Genomic DNA, 22,491 nt, shown 5'->3' with positions numbered 1-22,491 from the left:
GATAAACCCACATCATCATCTCATTAGGTAAAGAAAAGTCCTTTGACAAAATTCAAAACAACTTCACTACAAAAGCCCTGGAAAGACTAGGGATACAAGTGGCATTCATAAGCACAGTGAAGGCACTTTACAGCAGTACACAACCAGCATTAAATTAAAAGGAGAGAAAAATCAAAGTAATTCCACTAATATCAGTAACAAAATAAGATTGTTCACTAACTGTATACAGCAAAATACAATTGAAGGAGTTTAAGGGGATACAAATTGGAAGGAAGAAATCAAAGTAACTTAATTTGCAGATTATATGGTAATATACATAAGTGACCTAAAAATTTCCATTTGGGAACTCCTAAAGCTGATAACACTTTCAGCAAAGTAATTAGATACAAAATTAACTCACAAACTCTGAAGCCCTCCTATATACAAATCACAAACATACTGAGAAAAAAATCAGGGAAACATCACATTTCACAATATCCTTAAATAATATAAACTGTCTCATGTAATTCTAACCAAATAAGGGAAACATCACATTTCACAATATCCTTAAACAATATAAACTATCTCATGTAATTCTAACCAAATAAGTGAAAGATTTGTATGATAAAAACTTTAAGATGGTTAACATAGGAATTAAAGAAGATAGCAGAAGATGGAAAGATCTACAATGCTCATTGATCAGTAGCATTAATATAGTAAATGGCCACCCTACCATTGACAAATTCAATGTAATCTCCATCAAAAGTCTAAAGCAAATTCTTCACAATTCTTGACAGGACAATGTTAAGCTTCATATGGAAATACAAATACTGATGATAGCTAAAACAATCATGAGTAATAAAAGAAATGAAGGGGATGTCATTATCTTAGACCTCAATTTTAGCTGCAGAACTATGAAATAAAAATAACATGGTATTGACTTCAAAACAGAAACTTTGATCAATGGAATCAAATTGAAAAGCCAGACAGTAAACTACAGACCTATGTACACTTTCATTTATAAAGAAACCAGAAATACACATTGAGAAAAAGACAATATCCTCAGCAATGATGCCAGTCAAACTGGATGAAGACAAATCAAAATAGATCAATACTTATCAACCAGCATAAAACTGTACTCCAAATGGATCAAAGACATCAACTTAAAACAATATACAATTAACCAGTTAAAAAAGAATGTGAAAAAAAACATAAACTAATTGGCACAGGAAAGAATTTACAAGCAGAAAACTGTTAACACAGCACCAAGATCAATAATACATAAATGGGACCTCATGAACCTACATGTTTCTGCAAAGCAAAGGACACTATCCTCTGAACAAAATGGAAGCCTACAAAATGGATAAAGATGTTTTTACCAACTACATATCTGGTAGAGATATGTAACATCCAAAATATATAAAGAATTAAAAAAAAAACTAAGTGTCAAGTAAACAACTAAATCAATTAAAATGAGATATGGATCTAAGCAGAGAATTCCCTAAAGGCATTTAAATGCCTGAGATGCACTTAGAGAAACATTCTCCATCCTTAGTCAACAGACAAAAGGATATCAAAATTACTTTGAGATTCCATATTACACTGGATAGAATAGCTAAGATCCATAAAACGAATGATAGATCATGCTGGCAAGGATGTGGAATAAAGAAAGCACTCACACATCGCTGGTGGGAGCACAATCTTGTATATACACTAGTGAAATCAGTCATTGGTTCCTCAGGAAAATGGGACTCAATCTCCCTTAGGTCCAGCTATATCACTCTTGCACATAAACCAGAGGATGCATCATTCTACCACAGAGACACTTGCTCAAACTGTTCAGTGCTTCTCTATTAGTAAAAGCCAGATATTGGGATCAACTTAAATGTTCCTCAACAGAATAATGAACTAAGAAAATGTAGTAGATTTACACAATGGAATTTTACTCAGTCACAAAAAAAGAAAAAAAAAAGAAATCGTGAAAATTTCAGGTAAATGCTAGAAAAAAAATCATCTTAAATGTGGTAACCAATTCTTAGAAAGACAAATATTGTGTGCACTCACTTATATGTGGATATCCTCTCTTGAGTCAACGAGAGCCAATCTACATTCTTCAGAAGAGGTATAGAGTAAGAGACTATGGGAAGGAAAGATAGCTTCCTAGGAAGAGGAAATAGGATAGTTATGGATGGATAATTGGAGGTGGGGGCAGGAAAGAGAGGATTAAGCAGGCAGGGAGACAGATGGGGGTGATGAGTGAGCTAAAATGGGGAGATAGCTAAAATTAAGGTTGATTTGAGGGGTATCATGGAAATCTAAGACAGTAGAATTTTCATAAAATATAAAATATTTGAAAGCAACCTAATGAAATTGACAAAGAGTGGATTAGGCCAAGAACTATTGGTTAATCTTATGTCACCAAATGAGTCTTGCTCTTCAGGGATTTGGTTATATCAAATGGAGTTGTTGTCCAAAGGGACTTCATAGGATTTCCCAAGCTTTTCATGATCTTTCTGAGATTGTAGGCTGCTCTCTATAGTTTGACTGAAGTCAGAATCCATTGCTAAGGACAACACATATATTTTATTTTGTTTACTTTATTATTATCCCTTAGAAGTCTTTTTGCTCTAATGAGAGAAAGTGCTTGGGTCCAGGTGATGGGGGAGTAGGGAAGAACTGAGAGGAGTGGAGGGAGGGGGAAGAATAATCAGGATATACTATATGACAAAATCTGCATTCAATGATGGTGGGGAAATAAGGTAGAAACCAGCAGGAGAAACCAACACTGAGCCATCGATATGGCACCATTCCTTTGGGTAGCCAGCCATGTGCCATGAATCTAGTTAATAAACTTTTAATTACCGGGTTTTCCTAAGAATAAGATATACCCCTTTATATACTATCCTGATAAGAACATCAATAGTAAGTTCAGTTCAGAGGCTTATATTTAAATATATGTAAGTATACTTTCATTACTTTTTCTGAAGCATCTCTGATATTTTTTCAAGTATACTTTTCTAAGCTTTTTGCCCCTTTAAATTCTAAATAGTGTTCTCATATTTAGTAGCCTGCTCTGAACGACGCTGCCGTCCTAACCTATTTAGATGAAAACGGGTCCTGTTTATCCATTTCTGTGCTCAGGTGTTTGATTCCCTGCTTCCACAGCTGTTTTTGCTTGCCTCACCTCACTGACGCAGCCAGCAAGAGTGCCAAGCTAAAATAGCAAACACGCAGAGTTCACATTCACACTGTTTTTCTGTGAGTCTTGGCATTTTTCCAGCCATCTATCCCCTTGATGCAGTTCACAGTAACTCAATCTCACTCCACAAAAAGAAACCTAAGCATTCAGGTTTACAACATATACGATTAGAAATAATAAGCACTATATAATTAGAAATAAGAACACCCCAGACAATTGAGAGAGAGAGAGAGAGAGAGAGAGAGAGAGAGAGAGAGAGAGAGAGAGAGAGAGAGAGAGAGAGAGAGAGACTGTGAACTTAGAAATTAAGTAAACTCACATGTTGCCCAATGGTGTTTTATTTCATTGCAAACTTGAGATGCTTTTAAAGATGTCAGTTTCTATTGTTTGGGAAATAAGGTTTCCTTTCAGAAAAAAAGTAACATACCTATGACATGGTTGATAAGTGACCCAATAACTCGTACTTGTACTATCAAGTTCTCAGTACAAGGCCACCTAACATATCACTATTTAACATTCTGAGCATTTTTAGAAAGTTTCCTAAAAGATCCCATAAGCCAGTATTAAGCACATACAGCCAGGAGAGATCCCTTGCTCATTCCCAGTTTCTCTTCTGATATATTTATGAAAACATCAAGTGTAATTCATAGAAAAGAGTTAGCTCAGATCACCAAAATAGCTTTCAAATGATTCTGCCCTCTCATTCCTTAATTTTGCACAGCTTAAATCTGTACATTCAGTAATTGGTTATGATCAAAATAATGTAACTTTTTGTTAATTTTGCACACAGATAACTCGCTCAGCTTTGCGGTTACACAATTTCTGAAGAATGTGTTAGCTGAGGGTTCTCTTGTGATTTTAGAGTTCACCGGGAGGCTTAACATTTTAACTTCCTTCTGTATTTTACCTTCAGAAGGTACTAAAAGTGAGTGTGCAAACATGGGTCATATGAATAAATTTCTTGTTCTCTGTGCTGCTAATGAGTGTGACCCCATCCCAAGTGTTGGACCCATTATTCTTTTACCAATGAAAATGGAAAAAGAGAGCTTCTTTGTTTACATATTACCTGCTTAGCTAGATCATCTTACAAAACATAATTGCTGCTTCCTGTAGGTAGAATGCAGTAGCTACAGCTTCATAACAAGAAAGCAGATAACCAAAGTACCACTTTGATCATGAGTTCCTGGTAGTGAATATCTACACATTACTCTGAGAAGGGAAGATTTTTCTCTCTGGAGCTGGAGCTGATTTGTCCAGCTCTATGAGCAGGAGAGAAGCCATTCACTCATTACCATAAATTTTACTTGGGCTGAAGCTAAATCAAACCAAGCTGGATTCTTTGATTATGTTTAAACACACAATATCAATACTCCAATGGCATCAGTTTCTCTTACAAATATTTTGAGCAAATAGGTATAAAATTATACTTGCACTTGCTAGAAAAGAAAGAGTTAATGATGGTTTCTAAGGCTATGAGCTACATTTAGAATAAATTTCTTCAGCTCCAAATGACTAATTTCATTGCAGCTAGCAAATATTTTTTGAGCCTGCATGCTGTTGTAAATTTATATACTCCCTCTTATAAACGCATCCATCATTCTTACTGATGATTTCATTCTTTGAGATCGAGTTCCAAGAATTACATTCCAAACAAGTATATTTAGGGACTTGCAATGAAGTTATACATGTACAAAAAATGTCTGATTAAAAAAACCAAAAAAAATTCCACAAATAATGTATTTTTGTGATTTCACTCAAAAATTAAAAAAGGGCTATATAACAAAGTATATACAAAACAAAGGGATTCTAATTGTTCATCATTTTCATTATATTTCACCCCTAACATAAGTTGTCTAATTAATATTAGCTGAATAATAATTTCTGTCTTGTTTCTCTATATACAGTAGCCAGGGGCTAATACTATTTACTTTTTCTCACACTTTATAAGGATAGAAATTAACAGTTTCAGCAACAAGCCAAACTGTGACTAATTTTTCCTCCTATATGACTACTTCTCTTGGACATCTGACATGGAAACTGGCTTAAGCTACAGGACTCAGTGTTAGATTCTGTCTTCTCATACTCAGGAGGAATACTTGAGTGTATGTTCTAAATGCCTGCCAGTTATTATCACACATACACAACCATATATAGGGGTACAGGAAGACCGTAGTGATCTAATCAGTTCCTTCTTTACATTTCAAGTAGTAGTAGTTAAATTTCAGCCTTCATTTTTTCAAATTAATGTTACATGATATTTAGTTGACTGAAATAGCTTTTTAATGCATACAGCCCTTAAGTTTTCTAAATCATATTGTAAATTTATTTGAGTATATTCGCATTACAAACTAAAAAAGAAGCCAAACACTGAATTTTCTGGTACTGAATAACAATTGCAGTGGTTTTATGAGTATTACTAGTATTGCCCTCCATGATTGACTTGAACTCTTTTTGCTAGCTCACTGGGAACACTTTTCTTTCACCAAGCTTTTTGGTTGTTGATGTTGTAGATTCACTGTCTTACTGTTCTTACTGATTTCTGTTCCCTTCTGACTTCTCTCCTCATCCAGACATTTGTATTCTCTTTCAGTCCTCTGAATAGCTGTTCTTAAAGTATTACACATTCATATGTGATACAATAAAAGCATACACAATTGACACTTTAAAAATCATCCAAAATAGTCTGAGAAGCCCAATTTGATGTGGATAGTCATTTACATATGTTTTTAATATTCTCAAATATCATTTAATATATAACCATTTTGGGTGAATGTTGCTATGTACATACCAGTTCTCATTCTACTCATCAAGTCTTTGTTATTCGTTCATGTTTAAATCTTTGTGAAATACTCAAAACTCTTTTTTTATACGTTTCTTAAAGTTTCATTGTAAGTCCTAGATAATATTACATCCAACAATGTAATTTCTACCTTCAATATATCAGCAATTTTCATGAGGTTTTGTTTTTTCCTACTATATTGTTGATGATGAATGATAGTTATTAGTTTTACTTTTATTATTATTGTAGATTTTGACTCCAGTATATGTAATATATTCTTCCTCCTTGAGTACTGTCTTTCCAATGTAGCATTTTTTAGAGGAGTTCTTACTTTATTTACTAAGAACATTTTAGTATGGCTTTTTGTATAAATATAAAATTGAAGATCATTTAAATGTACTTCTTGGTTATTTGTTTGCATTTCATTTATCTTGTCTTTTAGGCTGTGGTGATATTTTATTTGTGCTCTAATAAATAAAGCTTGCCTGGAGATCAGAGAGAAAAGCCAGACATTACAAGTAAACATAAAAGTCATGCAATGTTAGCATGCTCTTTTAATCCTATCACTTGGGAGGAAGGCATCTGTCTGGATCTATGTGAGTTCAAGGCCACACTGGGAACAGAGCCAGGCATAGTAGCACACACTTTAAATTTTAAAACTAGTGAACTATGGAGGAGGTCTGAAGGTCTGTACAAACAAATAGGAAGTGACAGAGCTGGGCAGGAAGAGGAAGTGATAAAGCTGGACAGTGAGAGCAAATCAGATGGCAGAACAGCAAGACATATAGGCATGGGTAGACAGGAAATATCTCGCATTTGGAAGCTGCAGAGTTGGTGAGGTGAAGTTAACATGTGGCTGTTCCTATTCCCCCGATCTCTCAGGTTTTCACCCCTATATTTGGCTCTGTGTTTTCTATTAATAAGACCATTTAGAAATTTGTTTACATTAGACTTTTCTTTCTTTCTTTCTTTCTTTCTTTTTTTCTTTCTTTCTTTCTTTCTTTTTTCTTTTTTTTTTTTTTTTTTTTTTTTTTGTTTTGTTTTTTGTTTTGTTTTTTCGAGACAGGGTTTCTCTGTGTCGTTTTGGTGCCTGTCCTGGATCTCGCACTGTACACCAGGCTGGCCTCGAATTCACAGAGATCCACCTGCCTCTGCCTCTGGAGTGCTGGGATTAAGGGTGTGTGCCACCACCACCCAGCCAGACTTTTGTTTCTTTTCTTTTCTTTTTTTAGAGCTGAGGACCGAACCCAGGGCCTTGCGCTTGCTAGGCAAGCGCTCTACCACTGAGCTAAATCCCCAACCCCTTATTTCTAATACATATTTTGATATCTTATATTTTGTCCAATAATTTTTAATTTTATAGAATTTAAATTTACTTTCTCCAAAACTAACACATATTGCCTCTCTCATATACCCTCTACCAGCTTATCGTTCTCAAAAACTTTATAAAAACATTGATACCACACACAGAAACTATCCATTATTTACTAATGTCTGAAAGAAATTTCAGCAATAATACTAATGTAAGAAACAGCCTTATAAATTTACTAGTAATAATCTTGTTCTCAAATTCCATTTCCTAGTATTCTTCTTCAAACTGTTTCTGTGACTTAAGTCACATGCTTCAGGTGGTAGGATCTGTAAAGTGCAAGTGTGTACCTAGATTTCATTTAGAAGTACTTTAAAAACTAAGCCTTATGGGTACTCAGTGAAACACTTTGGCAGAGAGTGAACCTGAATCATAACATACTTTCATCTAAGTCCAACAAAGTACCTCAGAATTCAAGAATCTTGAAACAATTAAATGTGATTTATATTCCTCTAAAACATAATTAGTCCAGAGTTACACTAGGTAGTATACCTACTCAGATATCACTGCCCTATTTTTTTGAAGGCTTGCTTATGGGGAAAGGAAAAGCATCTTAAGATCCAGCTGGGATCTCAACATAAGAATCTCAAATGGCCAAGAAACACTTAAGGAGATGTTGAACATTCCTAGCCAATAGAGAAATGTAAATCAAAATGACTCTGAGATTCCATCTTACACCTGTCAGAATGGCTAAGATCAAACACCCAAGTTCATGTTGAAGAACATAGGGAGCAAAGGGAACACTCCTCGACTGCTGGTGGAAGTGCAAACTTGTGTAGCCACTTTGGAAGTCAGTGAGGCCTTTTTTTAAAAAAACTGGGTATCAACCTACCACGAGACCCAGCTATAATACTCTTGGGCATATGTAATGTGAATCTTAAAAGGTCTTATTAAATAAAAAACCTGGAGCCAGGTATTGGGGTAAAAAGCTGAGAGATCAGAAAAGCAGAAAGAAGCCAGCCACGTTCTTTCCTGTTTGGAGATTCTCCACCAAAGAGATCTACTTCCTGTATCCCCACGCCTATATGCCTTTCTGTTCTGCCATCTCATTTCCTCTTCGCCTAGCTACATCACTTCCTCTTCCAGCCCAGCACTGTCGCTTCCTGTTGGTACAGACCTCCAGACCTTTATGATTAACTAGTGTTGGAATTTAAGGTATGTGCCACCTTGCCTGGCTCTGTTCCCAGTGTGGCCTTGAACTCACAGAGATCCAGATGAATCTGTTTATCATAAGTGATAGGATTAAAGGTGTGTGCTACCACTGCCTGACTTCTATGTTTACTATAGTAGCTGGCTTTTTCCTCTGATCCTCAGATAAATTTTATTGGGGGACACAGATAAAATATCACCACAGGCATATACCCATAGGATGCTCGATCATACTACAAGCACACTTGCTCAACTCTGATCATAATAGCTTTATTTATAATAGCCAGAACCTGGGAACAACCTAGATGTCCCTCATCCAAGGAATGAATAAAGAAAATGTCATATATTTATACAATGGAGTATTCTTCATATGTTAAAAACAATGACACCAGGAAATTTAAAGGCAACTGAATGGAACTTGAAAAACTCATCCTGAATGAGGCAACCCAGACCCAGATAGATAAATGTGGTATGTACTCACTCATAAATGGATATTAGTGTAAAATAAAGGATGATTATGCTATAATATGCTATAATCCACAGACCCAGAGAGACTAGGTAATCAGCATGTTTCAGTGAGGGGAGGAGGGCTACCCAGATCTTCCTTGGAAGAGGAAATTGAAGAGATTTCATGAGTGGACTGAGGATGGGTTGGTCTGGGAAAATGAGTAATCAGGTTGTGGGGAGCAGAGAGAGGCACTACTGAAAGAGACTACTTGAAAGGGAGGGAGTACTCCAAGATCAGGTAAAAAGCTTTCATAAGGGAATCTACCAGGAATCTACAAGGAAGACCCCAGTTTAGACCCCTAGCAATAGCAGATACATAGCCCGAACTGGCCACCTCCTGTGACCAGACTGATGTCTAACACAAATGTCATCAGAGAGGCTTCATCTAGCTACTGATGGAAACAGAAGCATACCCACAGCTCCAAATTACACCATTCTTAGAATTAAAACAATGAGGGAACTACTAGAGCTTAAAGAATTTACTGAAGAGTAAGTGTACAAATGTCACAGAGTAAGAGCGTATACAAAGAAACTTTCATCTCTAAAACTTGAGACTAGGGCAACAAGGGTGTAGATGTTGCTAAGTTCTGTAAAATATTCAATTATAGTCTTGTGTAGTGGTATTGTGTTCCCCAAAATATTGTGTACCTTAATAAACTTATCTGGGGTCAGAGAACAGAAAAGCCACAAGATAGGTAGGCTAGAAAATGTTTGCATTCCAGAGACAGAAATCCCTCTGGATCTCTGTGAGTTCAAGGCCGCACTGGAAACAGCCAGGCATGGTGACTCACGCCTTTAATCCCAGAAAGCAGCCTTTAATCCCAGGGAGTGGTGGTAGAAAGCAGAAAGGTTTATAAGGCGTGAGGACCAGAAACTAAAAGCATTTGGCTGGTTAAGCATTTGGCCTGGTTAAGCTTTCAGGCTTTCTAGCAGCAGTTCAGCTGAGAGCCATTGGGAGATGAGGACTCAGAGGCTTCCAGTCTGAGAAAACAGGACCAGCTGAGGAATTGGCAAGGTGAGATAGCTGTGGCTTGTTCTGTCTCTCTGACCATCCAGCATTTCACCCCAATAACTGACCTCAGGTTTGATTTTATTAATAAGACCTTCTAAGATTCCTGCTACAGTCTTGAGTACTTTTTTTGTGACTACTAAGAATATGGTTGAGAGGGAAACAGACTCTGGGACTTTGGTTGGAATCAATTACATTGATATTCTCAAGTACTTGAAAACTTGTATTTTATAAATATTCTAGATAAACAAATAAAAACAATCGTGTTTCCTCTACTCACAATTAGCATACCATCTTTGTTAAAGAGATCAAAGAAGTATCTGCTTTAGAAAACATCTAAACCACCTTCATTTTTGACAACCTGAAACACCATGGAAAATCACAGTGTAACAGAGCCAGAGAGATCAAGGTTTGTTGGTGAGAAAAAGGCTTTATAGGCTTAAAGAGCCACATAACATTTTTCTTGGGTTTTGGTAAAAGTTGGTAGAGTTGTGTGTATCAAGATATTCAAGAGCATTGTACAGAACTTAGAGTATAAATTAAGAAGGCAGGGATATCATTAATATATAATTAGTCTCCTTTAATATAGAACAAACCAAACACGAATGATTATATAAATTCAGTGGAAAAGAGGTATGTCTTCCATGGAGCAGAAACGAAAATGCTTCATGTTACATGATGAAGGTAGGAAAAACAGTCTCAGAAACATGAAGGGCAGCACCAGATACAGAATGATGCTGTGAGAAAAAGGTTCTCAGTCTGAGAGGAGGGATCTATAAACAATGAGTGTAAAATGTCTATCATATATCCTATTCAGAGGGGCACCTAGTAAAGTAGAGAAAACCAATGATGAATCTATGATCTAGGCATAAACTAAGTTACACAATAAATTATATTACTCTTTTACATGAAGGGGGTGATAAGTGCCCTACAGATCAGAGACCAGGTGGTGATGCATAATCAATAAGAATAACTTGGTCAAATTGGCAGCCAATGGGGACACACATACAGGGGGACACCAATAAGGTTACTGAAATAAAAATGTCATAGGGACAGTCAAAATGTTATTGCTCAATCTATATAATCCAAATAATAAATTATGGATGATCTGGTGGCAGAGGGCAGCTGCTGCAATAAAAAATAATTACCCTTTCTCAGTCTCTGGATGTGATCCAGCTTTTAGAACTGGTGAGGCACCGACTAATGAAATACTATGTCAGTAGGAGGAAAGGAGGTGTAATGTCACAGTACATATATGTGGTTATGATTTACCTACATCTCTCACAAAGAGGTATGTGGCATTTCCTCCCGTGAAAACACAGTAGTAAGGGGACGTATCCTGGCATTTAAAGGACTGCTGACATATAGTATCTAGATCACAGCTGGCATGTTAAAGGTAACACCGTCTCAGCTCTTTAAGCATCACAGCAGAGGGATTGGTCAACTGAACTGCAGCCTGGACCTAAGAACCATTTGGCTGAACCTAATAAAAACCTGAAATTCCTATAAACTATAAGTATTATGTTCTCCTTATAAGATCAATAATTAATTCACCATCTGCTGCAGGATGTCTTTCTGTACACTGTGAATATATGTTGTTCCCACTGGTTAATAAATAAGATGTTTGGCCTATGGCAAGGTAGCTTAGAAGCAGGCAGGAAAGCCAAGGAGAGAGAGGAAAGAGAAAGGCAGAGTCTGGAGAGAAACCAGCCTGCCACTCAAGAAGCAACCTGTCAGCAGACTGGTAAAGCCACAGAACATGTGGCAAAACATAGATTAATAGAAATTGGTTAATTTAAGGTATAAGAGCTAGCTAGCAAGAGGCCTGCCATAGGCCATACAGTTTGTAAATAATATTAAGCCTCTGAGTGATGATTTTATAAGTGGCTGTGGGACCACAGGACTGGACAGGACTGGAGAAAACTTCTGGCTACAATCATCAATGAAAATATCTACTTAGACAAATTCTAGAGGATTATAACATATTACTGAAACTAGGGTAAATCATAGTGATAACAACTCTAAGTGCTGTACCAAATCTGATCTCTATTGATATACTTGCCAAGGTCTTAGGAACCTGAATGCAGAAATGTGTCCAGTGAAGGTACTTAGTCTCTAGCAGAAGCAATCTATGCTGATTAGTTGTGGTTTGCTTTGGTTTTGTCAAGTTGGCATGAGCAGAGAGATCTGGGTTGAGGAACTTCAATTAAGGAATTGTCTCCATCAGTCTGTGCTGGAGCCAGTCTGCAGTGTCCTATTCTCTAATTGACTATTGATGTGGGTCCTTCCACCCCGAGTTAGGTGGTCCTAGGTATTCAAAAAAAGCAAATTGAGCAAGCCATAGTGAACAAACCAATGGATGGCATATGCCCTGAACTCTGTTTCAGATTCTTTCCCCATATTCTTGTCCAGCTTGAGTAGTTATCTCGGCTTCACTCCATGCTAGACTATGATTTGGACATGTAAGCTAAATAACCCCTTTTCTCCTCAAGTTGTTTTACTCATTGTCTTTATTACAGCAATAGAAAGTAAACTAGGCCACAGTGTGTATTCATAACTTCATCCCAGAGCTTCCCTAAATCTTCCTTACTTCATCAGAAAGGATCTGGGTTTTTTGACAGTGTAAAGAAATTCAAATTGTCTACTAATTTGATCAAATATTAGTTACTGGAGGAATAAAAAGACCTAAGAGAATTTAAACTGTGTACTTGCCTTGGAATGTCCAAAATAACTATTCTATATATTCATTGACCTACCATACTAACAGGGTTCAAGGTTGCTAGTGAGGTGGTTTTCTCCTCCAAATAAAGGGATAGCATATTCTCTAATTTCCTCATTTCTCCCGTGACTAAGAAATGATAGTTATTAAAAGGTATCCTTTGTCCCCAGCATTAGGTTATACAATTTTTAGGACACTGATTTTCACTCTTTATCGATTTGTTTAGTGGCTAACATTCTTTGTTTTATTGAAAGCATATTTTCTCATGAAATATGGTGTGATCATGGTCTCCCCTCCCTGTGCTTCTCCCAGTTCTTCCCCACCTCCCCTTCCAAATACATTCCCTTTCTGTCTTTCATTAGAAAACAAACAGATTTCCATGGGATCATAACAAAACAATCAAACAAACAAAAACTAACACATTGGAGTTGGACAAGATAAACAAAGAGAAGGAAGACAACCCACAAGAAGACTTAAGAATAAGAGACTCACTCATTCACAATCAGGAGGCCCATAAACACTTACTAAACAGGAAGTGAATATATATATATATATATATATATATATATATATATATATATATTATATATATGCAGAAGACATGGTGCCAACTCTGTGCATGACCTGTGCATGTTGCCACAGTCTCTGTGAGTTCATAGAAGCTTTGGTCAGGTTTATTTAGAAAGGTTTGTTTTCCTCATGTTCTTTATCTCTCTGGCTCTTACAATCTTTTTGCTTTCTATTCCACGGGGGTCCCCTGAGTCCTGAAGGAAGGGTTTGATAGAGATATACCACTTAAGGCTGAGTGCCCCAAGGTCTCTCCTTTCTGCATAATATTTGGCTGTGAGTATCTGCCTTTGTTCCCATCTGCTGCATGAAAAAACTCTGAAGATGTCTGAGCCAGGTACCAATCTCTAAGTATAGCAGGACGTCATTGGAAGGCATTTGGTTGTTACTGATTGTTAGGGTCTGAGAGAAGCCCCCCAAAATGACCACTGGTCATGTATGCAATCATCAAGAATGTTTATTAAAATTTCCCAATATGTTGGGGTAGCAAATAGCAACCTGTAAAGAAGCTCGAATGCTTCTCTTAAACAAGATTGGGGAAATTCCATGGAGAAGTGATAGTCTAGGGGCTGATTGGTGGAGGAAAGATTAGTCTGAGGTCTGATTGGTAGGTGGCTCTAGACATTAGGAACTTTCCAGGGACAGGGTAGGGAAAGTTATTTTTAGCTAGCAGAAGGCTTGGGTGGGGGGCACCTTCTGTTGAGCCAGCAAAACAAAACAAATCAAAACAAAACAAAAACTGTGGGGCTGCTGCTGATTGGTTGCCCCTGAGTGGTGTGTTTCTCAAGAACTGCTTGCTCAGCTCTGGCTAGTTCCAGTACCTAAACTAAGCCCTGGCTCCTGACAGGGCTACTAGGAGAGCCTGTAATGCATGGCTTTTATCTGGCTCCCTGGCCCTCTCACTTATTTTTATTTATTTATTTATTTTAGAAGAGTAGTATTTGGTTTTACCCTATCTAGTCTCTGGTTCTTGGTCACCTAGGCAATGATGGCAATGAGTTCCACTTCCTGGAGTAAAGTCAGATATTGTTTGGTTACTCCTACCACCATGTTGCCACCATTGCCTTACCATGTCTTGCAGGCAGGACAGCATTGTATATCAAAGGGTTTGTTGCTAGCTTGACGTTTACCTCTTTAGATAGGATTTAGAATACCTTCCTTTACCAAAATGATAGAAAATAGGAGTGAAGGCTCTCTGAAGGCCCCTGGTGGACTTGTTTATATTTATTGAGTTGTATCCTTTTTGTGTTTATCAACGGAGCCTTAAATGGTTTAATCAAAAAATACATAGCTGTTAAAAGACATGTGATAGCTCCAAAGGCCAATAACGTTTGAAAGGTATTAGACCAATATTCTATAGAAGAAATATAAGGGAAACCTCTGAGATAATGAATTAAATACATACCTTCAACAACAGAGTTCATTATACACTTTCAAGGAAACATCTTTTTTTACTGCTAGTTAGTCTTAGTCTACCCAGTCATAAGTCTTGTTATTGTCTTGACACAAACATAAGTCTGGGATGAGTCACTCAGACATCCCAAGACATTGGATCAGACACCTTAATGATGATGACAAAAATGAAATTATAAATCTAGTTATAAGCTCAAAAACATTACAGGCCCACATTTTAATACCAGAGCAGTCGGTTAGATCCCTTGTATTTCCATTAAATATATCAAAACATGGGTAACATTGGCCTGCAATTAACGAAAACATTTAGAATTTAATGTCTAAGAGGGCAGCAGGCATGTTATTTGAAGGATCTGCCATAAACCTTGAAAGAATACTACAGTGTTATTCCTTAAGGGTATACTGTGAATAAATTACTAGTATACACTGGTCATCCACATAAGACAGCACATGTACGTCTAACAACATGCAACACTATTCTGTCTACATTTTCCATCATTTCAATTGACTATCTAGATGTCATAGGTTCAAGAGAACAAAATATTCTATCAAAAAATATAGCAAGATAACCACTGAATTTTGTTTGTTCTTATTTAGGCTTGGTTATGCTTGTTTCTCATGGTTTTTTTTTTTTTTTGACAATATAAGTGGAGAAGCACAATTGTAGCATGAGAAATTGGCCTTGATAATAAATAGAAACAAACACATTAAAATAGATGAAGAAAAGAATGTTTTGTATTATTTGTAATTTTATAGATGGTTTTTGATGCTAATTAGAGAAATTCTGTAAACTGATTTATAACTGATTGAAATGAGTGGTCTTAGTATAAGGTTGTTCAAACCTTAGATGGTCTTTTAATAAAAAAAGAAAAAACAGATGTTGGGGTGAAAGCTGAAAAATCACAGAGAAGCAGAGCAAGCTACAGCCAACCTCACCTCACCAATTCCTCATGGGATCCTGTTTCCTCAGACTGAAAGCCTCTGAGTCCTCACCCAAAAGGATGTCAGCTGAACTGCATTCATTCCTGTTTCTTCACACCTTAGGTACCTTTTCCCATCCTTCTGTCACTTCCTAGACTTAAAGACATATGTGCTTCCCAATACTGGGATTAAAAGTGTGTGCCACCACTGCCTGACTCTGTTTCCAGTGTAGCCTTGAACTCACAGAGATCCAGAGGGATCTCTGCCTCCTGAGTGATAGGATTAAGGGTGTGTGCCACTACTGTCTGGCCTCTATGTCTAATCTAGTGGCTCTAATCTAGTCTAATCTGTCCTCTGATCCTCTGGCAAGCTTTATTGGGGTACACAATACATCACCACAGTGTAAGTCATCTCAACTTTAGCCAACACAGCATTCAGAGGGCCTCTTTTAGAGAAAAAAGTTTCTAAGAAAAAAGTAGAGAATGAAAATGCAAAGTATTAGTTATAGTTCAGTAAGAGATGACTGTTACAAGTTTTAAGCTTTTCAACTACCTCTCCCCTTTAAAGTTTCTCTAGGAAAAGAACAGTTACCTTTGTTTAATTTTCCAAATGTTGACACATGTTTGTATACCATACATTTCAAGGAAGGTTGTTTAAGTGAGAAACTTAGCTCAGGTACTTGAAGATACGCTGTTCAGTTGTTGGAGTTATTTTGGAAGATTATGAAACACTTAGGATATATAATCTTCATGGAGGAAGTATATCACTGGGGGCTGACTTTGATGTTTATACTCTAATTCTACTTTCTCTTCTTCCTGAGTGTGGATGGAAATATAATCTCTCAACTTTCTGCTCAAACAGTCCACTGCTATGGCTTCCTTATCATTATATATCATTATATACTGCCCCTCCTGAAATGTAAGCCAAAATAAACTCTTTCTTCTATAATTTTCTTTGGCCGTAATGTTTTTTCACAGTAACAAAAAGTAAATGATAAACCATGTGTACACAGGAATAGACAGAGGTTTATATAACACAATGGTGTGTTATGTAAATTTCCAAAAGTACTGTGCAGGGTCTATATTCCTCTAGTGGTCAAGATTTATCAACTGCCAGTCTGTCCAGTATTTACCTCTTCCACTCATATTTAACTTAGCTCAAAAGAATTCCATTTCTCTAGATTGTGGACTTCTAATGTTAATGTAGAAATTTGAAACTCAGCTCAGTGTTCTAAGTATCACTGAAAGATCATTGATCTGATAAGGGGACCTGAATCATTTGAGTATCATAGTTCAAAATGTCTTTTCCCTAATTCACCTATATTTGTCCCAAGAAAATTTATTTAGAACTTTCTCCATGTAAAATTTCTTTTCAGTGTGCTCCTTGGCAATCTTGTCTAATTTATGGTAAGGTTTTATTACTTATTTTAAGGTTTTATTATTCTATATAAAGAGCATTTAATATTTTTTTAATTAACAATGGATGTGGAACTTGTTTGGAATCTGAATTTATTTATCATTAGGTTCCCCTTCCCTACCAACCAGAGCTCTAGGGTGTACCACATTTCCTTTTTGCTATGTCTGATTACCCTCTGGAAGTTTATTTCTATCCACATATCGGGGTGAATGCTTCACACATATCTTTGATTTTTAAATGGCTCAATAAAAGTTTCTCTAAGATTCATTTTCTTAAATTCATCTGGGTCTGAGAACAGAACTGACTGAAATGCAGCAAGACCCCATTTGCAGTCCTCTGGACTTGAAGCATATTCTTTTGCCAATAAACACCCAGGCAACATCTCATGTTTATGTGTATGGCTACAGATTTTACTCAAAGGTTAGTCTTAGGATGTAGGGATATTTTGATAACATATAACTCTAACAAAGCTAACTTTGCTATATTATATACAGGTACTGCAGGTACTACTAATGAGAAAAGAAATATCAATTCCATTGATCATTTGAGTAGAATCAAAATACTCTTCTATACTGTATTTGAAACAATAGAGCATAAATTAATATTTATTTAGCCGGACGATATAGAACTTATATAAGGTAAGTATCCCTCTTTTTATTACATTTTCTACAAGGACTTTCAGTATTAAAATAAGGTATACAACTGTGTGTGTATATGAATTTGTTTGTGTGTGTATGTACATACATACATATGTACATACTGACTTACATACAAATTATTTGTATGTAGGTGAAGAGTATGCCAGAGCCATAAAAGATATGATAATGTCAGAGAACAGTCAAAATTCTCTTTTTACAATGTGTTATCTGGTTATTGATCTTAGATCCCTGAATTCAGCAGCAAGAATCCAAGTTCACTAACCTATCTTTCCATCCCTCACTTAATTTGTGTTTTTATTTGACTAATTTTGATTAGTCTTCATTATAATGAAGGTTTATTTACCTGTAGAAAAATAATCTTTTATATAATCTATGTACATGTAGCATAAGTCTGTATATTCTTATGTAAATAACATGTTTGGAAATTTTTTCACAGTATTTGAAATATAACGTTAGTTCCATAAATACTGTGATATAATTATATATGTCCTTGATGTACATAATCCAAATACATATTTAAAATCTAAAAATAGAAAATAAGCTCAGTTTTCACATAAAGAATATAAAAGAAGCCGGGCGGTGGTGGTGCATGCCTTTAATACCAGCACTTGAGAGGCAGAGGCAGGTGGATCTTTGTGAGTTTGAGGCCAGCCTGGTCTACAGAGCAAGATCCAGGAAAAGGCACAAAGCTACATAGAGAAACCCTGTCTCAAAAAACCAAAAAAAAAAAAAAAGAATATAAAAGAAATGGATAAAATATTTTCCTAAAATCTTTTGAAAGGCAATATGATATTCTGAACTCTGATGTTTGTCATTTACTCTATGAGAAAAGAAACAAGGTAATGCCGGCTGGTGGTGGCACACGCCTTTAATCCCAGCACTCAGGAGGCAGAGCCAGGCGGATCTCTGTGAGTTTGAAGCCAGCCTGGTCTACAGAGCAAGATCCAGGATAGGCACCAAAACTACACAGAGAAACCTTGTCTTGAAAAAACAAAAACAAAACAAACAAACAAACCAAGAAAGTAAAAGAGCAATATATGGAATTTAATGTTATCATTGTACACATTTTTCTGGGGTGTTGACTTTTCTTTGTTTAGAGAAAGCAATGACATGAAAAAAAGATTCAACCTAAGTACAGTTGGTGGACCAATAATTTTCTTGTGATTTAAAGGAATGTGGGTCAAGGCTTACATAAAGGAATATGTCAATCAATTTAGATAAGAGTATTATCAAAAAGCTCCAACCCAATATGGATGAGGTCTTGGGAAAACCATGTCACTGGACTCCCCTGAGTAGCTCAAAGGCAGTTATAGTACTGATGATTCTCCTGTCTTTCCAACAGTTGCTCACCACTATATAACCTCTATGAAAGGCTTCATGAGCACCATGGGTGCTAGGAAAAGAGATGCATAATGGCTATCCTAAATCTCCATCCAGTTTCTCCTTTTTAATTTGCTGATTTTAAGAACACCATTAAAGTTAGGTTAGTACAGGTCCCTCATCTGTGAAATGAGAGCAGGTAACACTGGTCATAGGGACATAGCAAGAGCAATTAGTAAGAAAATTACAAAACTATCACTGCCGTCAGCTTCTTGGTCGTAATAAATGCAAACAATTATAGCTTCTGAAATAAAAAATGACAAAATTAGAAGTACATGACTTTGCATTAAAAATGACACAGCATTAATCTCTAAATGAAGCCTTTTAAAGTAATTATTTAAATATTTTCTATATCCTTTTACATAAATTAATGTTGTCTTAATGTGCATAACATTGATCCTGTTTATTTTATTTTGTAGATGTATAATGTTTATGTCTATTGCTTAAAATTTAAATCACTGAAAATCAGAACAGGTTATAAATTATTGTTTATGAAAGAAGAATAGCAGTTGAAGTAAGTATACAATTCAAAACTGTAAGTGTAAAATATAATTATAACAATGTAATAACAGATAAAGTGCTGTGCTCCAATCAAGGCTGTCCTCCAGATACATTATACTAACAGCCTGAAAAAAGTAGAATTCAGAAGTTTCAGTGATAAGATTTTACATTAATGCACAATGTAACCAAATGGAATTATCTTACAAATTACCTCACATGCAGAGTAGATGTCCTGCAATGATATTTGATCATAACCTATTGTGATCATCTATTTCCGAGGTTAATTTAATATGACAACATTAAATATTGAATTCCTATTATTAACCTTCCTAATTTAATTTTATGCTCACCAAGAAACCTTCAAATATGAAGTTTGGTATTTTCTACTAAAAACCTCCAGGAAAAGACTCTGGCTCAGACCCGGTAGTTTTATTTCCCTTTGGACATTAATTGTTTTAGTAGCCATGTTCAGTGATTTGACCATGGTTTATCTGTGACAATTCTGGGGATATAGAGACACTTGATATTTACAAATTAGACCTCTTAGCTCGATATGATCTTGGCACTGAGGTTAAGGATTAAGTTAAGGCTTAGAGTGAACGCTGTTCTGGGCAACTGGCCAGCCAGCTCTAAGCATGTCTGCATCATTGCATGCTCCATACGTCTTTTCTTGAAAGTTCTCCAAGTGAGGGCTTATATGATTCATTTGATCAATATTGATAAACACTTACAGAACATCCTCTCTTCTGCAAAGTGATTTAGAGAAGGAGCTGTGCACTCAGACTGCTTACTAAGCTTCTCCACGGTGGTACTGAGAAGTGTGAGATATTTTGTAACTTCACCTTCTGATTTACAGAAAACATTTCCCGGTTAGTTCTGTGAGAACTCTTCCTGTAGTTAATGCCCACTAGATAGGAAATAACGTTAGCATGAAGATTCCATTGCATTTTGAGCATGAAAGGGATAGAGTAAGTTTAGTTGTTTTGACCATTGTCACCATTTGTATTGTTCTTTTTCCTCCCATGCACTCCTCCTCCATTTCTATTCAGAAAGAGGCAGGTCCCCCATGATTATCAATAAAACACGGCATACCAAGTGAGAGTAAGACTAAGAACCTCCCCGTGTATTAAGACTGGACAAGGCAACCCAATATGAGAAAGAGTGTCCCAAAAGCCAGTAAAAGAGTCGGGAATACTCGTACTCCCACTGTTAGTTAGGAGTCCCAAAAGAGGACCAAGCTACACAACTGTCACATATAAGCAGAGTGTATAAATCAATCCAATGCAGACTATTTTAAAAATTCTGCAAACTATGACAATTTAACAGGATTTTTTCTTAGAAATGACTCAGTATTTACAGAAACAGATAAAAGAATAATATAAGAATAGTAGCAAGCTGGAGGTAGAGAGATTGTTTAGCAAGTAAGAGCACTGGCTCCTCCCCCAAAGGAACCAGGTTTAGTTCCCAGGGCCCACACGGAGGCTAACAATACTCTGTAACCCAATTCCAGCAGATATGATGCCATCTTCTGGCTTCTGCTGGCACAGCATGTATGCAGTACATAGCCTTACATGTGGGCAAAATGGCAAAAATAATTTAGAAAGGAATCTTTCAAAATCTTAGGTATATTAGAAGTGAAATACGTTTCTTTGTTAATGAGAAAAGCAACAATTTAAGGTTATAGAAACAAAATTGTGGTTTTTTTTTTTTTTTTTGTGTGTGTGTGTGTGTGTGTGTGTGTGTGTGTGTGTGTTGTCCACCAGGACAATTCTGTCTCCAAAGGTACAAATAGCAAATTCTAAAACCATCATTAGACAGGTGACAAATCCTCTTGATTATGACTCTTATACAGGGGTAGGTGCTACAGCATTTTGTAATGCAAGGCACAAGCCACAAGAGATCTTGTGAAAATTAGACATCCTGCATAAATTGTCTGATGCATGGTGGCCAGTCAAAATTCATTATTCTTTCATGCAACTTGTCCTGCTTCATTAGTTTGTTACTAAAATAAAACCATATTTTCCTTTAAGTTTTGGCTATATAGTACCAGCTAAAAGCTGATTCGGTTCCCTGGAGGTTTCCATGCATCAACCACCTCAGGACAGCACACTGAACATAAATCATGAACTCCCAACCAGTAGCTTCCCTCATAAGCCTGCTGCATCCTCATCCTTTGTAAAGCAGACAGAACGTACATTTCTTTGTTGTTGTGACAAAGAACCACTGCCAGCAGAGCACTACAATTTTAGGCTTAGTCCTGTAGGAGTAAGGAAGGAAGAGGAATGAGGTCTTGACATCCTGTGCTTGAACAGGGATTCTCACTCTTGGCAGGACTTACATTTTGACAAGATTAAGCTTAGTTGGGTGTGTGTGTGTCTGTGTGTGCGGGTGGGTGGGTGTATGTGTGTGAAGGGTGTGTGGGGTAGTTGCTTTGTGAATCACTGTATTGCTTAGCAGTAACTCTGAATTCCATCATACTGATAACAGTGCCACCTACTCTTGCAAACCTTAACATCAAAAGGATGTCAGACATTGTCAATGCCCCCTGAGGGACAAAATTGCTTTGTAGAGAAACCTTGCTTTAGCACACATTAACAATGAACTTCCTTATTATGAAAGAAACATGTCCTATTTCTACTCTATCTGGAATTCTCATATCCTACTACTACTACATGTTTTTTTTATACTCATTTGAGAAGAATGAGACTAATTCATATTTGAATGCACTGAAAAAAAATTGGAACACAGTAACATTTATTCTGAGCCAGCAACAATTTTATGACCTGGAGAACAGGTTAGTGGTGCTGAGTTGTTGGTATTTTGTACTGAGGAATCAGAATACACAAAATTTTAGGGCTATGGAAGTTGCTGCCTACCTTGGTGCACGCCAAATATATATATGTATATGTGTATATATATATATA

The sequence above is a fragment of the Peromyscus eremicus genome, chromosome 9, assembly GCF_949786415.1.
Source record: "Peromyscus eremicus chromosome 9, PerEre_H2_v1, whole genome shotgun sequence".
NCBI lineage: Eukaryota > Metazoa > Chordata > Mammalia > Rodentia > Cricetidae > Peromyscus > Peromyscus eremicus.
The sequence above is the reverse complement of the archived record's forward strand: the minus strand, read 5'-3'. Positions refer to the sequence as shown.